Source organism: Arachis stenosperma, chromosome 1 (genome assembly GCF_014773155.1).
Source record: "Arachis stenosperma cultivar V10309 chromosome 1, arast.V10309.gnm1.PFL2, whole genome shotgun sequence".
Taxonomy (NCBI): Eukaryota; Viridiplantae; Streptophyta; class Magnoliopsida; order Fabales; family Fabaceae; genus Arachis; species Arachis stenosperma.
The window spans coordinates 109930449-109936448 of record NC_080377.1 but is presented as its reverse complement, the minus strand read 5'-3'; positions in this window follow the sequence as shown (position 1 = coordinate 109936448).

The following is a 6000-nucleotide window of genomic DNA, read 5'->3' as shown; positions in this document are numbered from 1 at the left end:
TCAAAGTTTCATGACTGAAACACGATCCTCCATTAGGAATTTGGAAGGACAAGTGGGTCAGCTGAGCAAGAAAATTACTGAACTCCCTCCCAGTACTCTCCCAAGTAATACAGAAGAAAATCCAAAAGGAGAGTGCAAAGCCATAAACATGGCCGAATATGAAGAGGAAAGAGAGGAGGTGGACGCCACTGAGGAAGACCTCAATGGGCGTGCACCAATCTCCTCTGAGTCCCCCAAAGAGGAACCATGGGAATCTGAGGCTCAAAATGAGACCATAGAGATTTCATTGGACTTACTTCTGCCATTCATGAGCTCTGATGAGTATTCTTCCTCTGAAGAGGATGAGTATGTCATTGAAGAGCAAGTTGCTAAATACCTTGGAGCAATCATGAAGCTAAATGACAAGTTGTTTGGAAATGAGACTTGGGAAGATGAACCTCCCTTGCTCACCAAAGAACTGGATGACTTGTCTAGGCAGAAATTACCTCAAAAGAGACAAGATCCTGGGAAGTTTTCCATACCTTGTACCATAGGCACCATGACCTTCAAGAAGGCCTTGTGTGACTTAGGGTCAAGTGTAAACCTCATGCCTCTCTGTAATGGAGAAGCTAGGGATCTTTGAGGTACAAGCTGCAAGTATCTCACTAGAGATGGCAGACAACTCAAGAAAACAAGCTCATGGACTTGTAGAGAATGTTTTGGTAAAAGTTGAAGACCATTACATCCCTACTGATTTCATAGTCCTAGAGACTGGGAAGTGCATGGATGAATCCGTCATCCTTGGCAGACCCTTCCTAGCCACAGCAAAGGCTGTGATTGATGTTGATAGAGGTGAACTGATCATTCAAGTGAATGAAAAATCCTTAGTGTTTAAGGCTCAAGGATATCCCTCTGTCACCATGGAGAAGAAGCATAAAGAGCTTCTCTCAAATCAGAGACAAACAGAGCCCCCACAGTCAAACTCTAAGTTTGGTGTTGGGAGGCCACAACCAAACTCTAAGTTTGGTGTTGAACCCCCACATTCAAACTCTAAGTTTGGTGTTGGGAGGTTCCAACATGACTCTGAGTATCTGTGAGGCTCCATGAGAGTCCTCTGTCAAGCTAATGACATTAAAGAAGCGCTTGTTGGGAGGCAACCCAATGTTTTATAATTAACTATTTCCTTTTGTTATTTTATCTTTTTTGTAGGTTGATGATCATAAGAAGTCACAAAATCCATTGAAAAAGCAAAAAACAAAATGAAAAATAGGAAGAAAAACAGCACACCCTGGAGGAAGATGTTGCTGGCGTTCAAACGCCAGTAAGCCTAGCAGTTGGGCGTTTAACGCCCAGTCTGGCACCATTCTGGGCGTTTAACGCCAGAAAGGGGCACCAGACTGGCGTTAAACGCCAGGAAAGGGCAAGAACCTGGCGTTAAACGCCAGGAATGGGCACCAGCCCGGCGTTTAACGCCAGAAATAGCTCAAAACGTGATTTTGAGCAACATTTGGTGCAGGGATGACTTTTTCTTGACACCACAGGATCTGTGGACCCCACAGGACCCTCACCAACCCCACCACCACCCTCTCTCCTCTTCCCCCATTCACCAATCACCTCAATACCTCTTCCCCAAAAACCCTTCACCTATCAAATCCCATCTTTCTCTTCACCACTCACATCCATCCTTCACAAAACCCCACCAACCTCACCCTTCAAATTCAAACCACTTTCCCTCCCAAACCCACCCATAATGGCCGAACACCATCTCCCCTCTCTCCTATAAATACCCTTCTTCACTCCTTCATTTTCACACAACCTAAACACCACTTTTCCCCTTCTTTGGCCGAATACAAAGCCATCCCCTTCTCCCTCATTTCTTCTTCTTCTTCTACTCTCTTCTTTCTTCTTTTGCTCGAGGACGAGCAAACCTTTTAAGTTTGGTGTGGTAAAAGCGTTGCTTTTTCGTTTTCCATAACCATTTATGGCATCCAAGGCCAGAGAAACCTCTAGAAAGAGGAAAGGGAAGGCAAAAGCTTCCACCTCCGAGTCATGGGAGATGGATAGATTCATCTCAAGGGTGCATCAAGACCACTTCTATGAAGTTGTGGCCTTGAAGAAGGTGATCCCCGAGGTCCCCTTTTCACTCAAAAAGGGTGAATATCCGGAGATCCGCCATGAGATCCGAAGAAGAGGTTGAGAAGTACTTACCAACCCCATTCAACAAGTCGGAATCTTGATGGTTCAAGAGTTCTATGCCAATGCATGGATCACAAAGAACCATGATCAAAGTATGAACCCGGATCCAAAGAATTATCTTACTATGGTTCGGGGGAAATACTTGGATTTTAGTGCGGAAAATGTAAGGTTAGCATTCAACTTGCCTATGATGCAAGGAGATGAACATCCTTACACTAGAAGGGTCAACTTTGATCAAAGGTTGGACCAAGTCCTCACAGTTATATGTGAAGAGGGCGCACAATGGAAGAGAGATTCAAGAGGCAAGCCGGTTCAATTGAGAAGGCATGACCTCAAACCCGTGGCTAGAGGATGGTTGGAGTTTATCCAACGCTCAATCATTCCCACTAGCAACCGGTCCGAAGTTCCTCTAGACCGGGCCATCATGATTCATAGCATCATGATTGGAGAAGAAGTGGAAGTTCATGAGGTTATAGCCCAAGAACTCTATAAAGTGGCGGACAAGTCTTCCACCTTGGCAAGGCTAGCCTTTCCTCATCTCATTTGTCACCTCTGTTATTCAGTTGGAGTTGACATAGAGGGAGACACCCCCATTGATGAGGACAAGCCCATCACCAAGAAAAGGATGGAGCACACAAGAGACCCCTCTCATCATGAGATCCCTGAGATACCTCAAGGGATGCACTTTCCTCCACAAGACTATTGGGAGCAAGTAAACACCTCCCTAGGAGAATTGAGTTCCAACATGGGACAACTAAGGGTGGAGCATCAAGAACACTCCATTCTCCTCCATGAAATTAGAGAAGATCAAAGAATCATGAGAGAGGAGCAACAAAGACAAGGAAGAGACATTGAGGAGCTCAAGCACTCCATAGGATCTTCAAGAGGAAGAAAGAGCCGCCATCACTAAGGTGGACCCGTTCTTTGATTTCCTTGTTCTTTATTCTTCTGTTTTTCGAATTTTATGCTTATGTTTATCCATGTTTGTGTCTTGTGATCATTAGTGTCTTTAGTGTCTATGCCTTAAAGTTATGAATGTCCTATGAATCCATCACCTTTCTTGAATAAAAACGTGCTTAATTGAGAAAAAAGGAAAGAATTGCATGAATTTTGAATTTTATAATAGTTTAATTATTTTTGATGTGGTGGCAATACTCTTGTTCTCTGAATGTATGCTTGAACAGTGCATATGTCTTTTGAATTTGTGGTTCATGAATGTTGGCTCTTGAAAGAATGATGAAAAAGGAGACATGTTACTGAGGATCTGAAAAATCATAAAAATGATTCTTGAAGCAAGAAAAAGCAGTGAATACAAAAAAAAAAGAGAGAGAAGAGGCGAAAAAAAAAGGGGGAAAAACCGAAAAAAAAAGAAAGAAAAAGAAAAAAAAAAGAGAAAGAAAAAGAAAGAATAAAGTTGTGATCCAAGGCAAAAAGAGTGTGCTTAAGAACCCTGGACACCTCTAATTGGGGACTTTAGCAAAGCTGAGTCACAATCTGAAAAGGTTCACCCAATTATGTGTCTGTGGCATGTATGTATCCGGTGGTAATACTGGAAGACAGAGTGCTTTGGGCCACAGCCAAGACTCAATAAGTAGCTGTGTTCAAGAATCATCATACTTAACTAGGAGAATCAATAACACTATCTGGATTCTGAGTTCCTAAAGAAGCCAATCATTCTGAATTTCAAAGGATAGAGTGAGATGCCAAAACTGTTCAGAGGCAAAAAGCTAAAAGCCCCGCTCATCTAATTAATACTGATCTTCATAGATGTTTTTGGAATTCATTGCATATTCTCTTCTTTTTATCTTATTTGATTTTCAGTTGCTTGAGGACAAGCAACAATTTAAGTTTGGTGTTGTGATGAGCGGATAATTTATACGCTTTTTGGCATTGTTTTTAGTATGTTTTTGGTAGTTTTAGTTGAGCTTTTATTATATTTTTATTAGTTTTTAGTTAAAATTCACTTTTCTGGACTTTACTATGAGTTTGTGTGTTTTTCTGTGATTTCAGGTATTTTCTGGCTGAAATTGAGGGATCTGAGCAAAAATCTGATCCAGAGACTCAAAAGGACTGCAGATGCTGTTGGATTCTGACCTCCCTGCACTCGAAGTGAATTTTCTGGAGCTACAGAAGCCCAATTGGCGCGCTCTCAACGGCGTTGAAAAGTAGACATCCTGGGCTTTCCAGCAATATATGATAGTCCATACTTTGCCCAAGATTTGATGGCCCAAACCGGCGTTCAAAGTCACCTCAAGAAATCCCAGCGTTAAACGCTGGAACTGGCACCCAAATGGGAGTTAAACGCCCAAACTGGCATAAAAGCTGGCGTTTAACTCCAAGAAGAGTCTCTACACGAAAATGCTTCAATGCTCAGCCCAAGTACACACCAAGTGGGCCCGGAAGTGGATTTTTATGTCATTTACTCATCTCTGTACACCCTAGGCTACTAGTTTTCTATAAGTAGGACCTTTTGCTATTGTATTTATATCTTTAGACTTTGGTAGCTATCTTCGTTTTATGCTATCTTAGATCATTGGGAGGCTGGCCATTCGGCCATGCCTAGACCTTGTTCTTATGTATTTTCAACGGTGGAGTTTCTACACACCATAGATTAAGGTGTGGAGCTCTGCTGTACCTCGAGTATTAATGCAATTACTATTGTTCTTCTATCCAATTCCGCTTGTTCTTTGTCCAAGATATCACTTGTTCTTCAACTTGATGAATGTGATGATCCGTGACACTCATCATCATTCTCACTCATGAACAAGGTGACTGACAACCACTCTTGTTCTACAAGCAACAAAGGCTCTAGTGAATATCTCTTGGATTCCTGATAACACGATGCATGGTTGATCGCCTGACAACCGAGTGCTCGCCTGACAAACGAGCCAACCATTCCGTGAGATCAGAGTCTTCGTGGTATAGGCGAGAACTGATGGCGGCATTCAAGAGAATCCGGAAGGTCTAACCTTGTCTATGGTATTCTGAGTAGGATTCAATGATTGAATGACTGTGACGTGCTTCAAACTCCTGAAGGCGGGGCGTTAGTGACAGACGCAAAAGAATCACTGGATTCTATTCCGGCCTGATTGAGAACCGACAGATGGATAGCCGTGCCGTGACAGGGTGCGTTGAACATTTCCAATGAGAGGATGGGAGGTAGCCACTGACAACGGTGAAACCCTTGCATAAGCTTGCCATGGAAAGGAGTAAGAAGGATTGGATGAAGACTGTAGGAAAGCAGAGAGACGGAAGGGAAGGCATCTTCATGCGCTTATCTGAAGTTCCTACCAATGAATTACATAAGTATCTCTATCTTTATCTTTTATGTTATTTTCGTTCATCACCATATACATTTGAGTCTGCCTGACTAAGATTTACAAGATGACCATAGCTTGCTTCATAGCAACAATCTCCGTGGGATCGACCCTTACTCACGTAAGGTATTACTTGGACGACCCAGTGCACTTGCTGGTTAGTTGTGCGAAGTTGTGTAATGCCATGGAATTGAACTACCAAGTTTTTGGGGTTCATGACCGGGGATTATGAGAGTTGTGAAAAGTATTGTTCACAATTTCGCGCACCAAGTTTTTGGCGCCGTTGCCGGGGATTGTTCAAGTTTTGAGCAAGCTTTTTGTCCGGTAACATCAGTGTCAAGATCCGGCAACAAGCACCAAGTTTTTGGCGCCGTTGCCGGGGATTGTTTTGTGTATGGGCAACTGACGGTTCATCTTGTTGCTTAGATTAGGTATTTTTTTTTCGAAATTCTTGAAGAAAAATTCTAGAGTTTCATGATGATTTGTTGAAATCTGGCTGGCTGAGAAG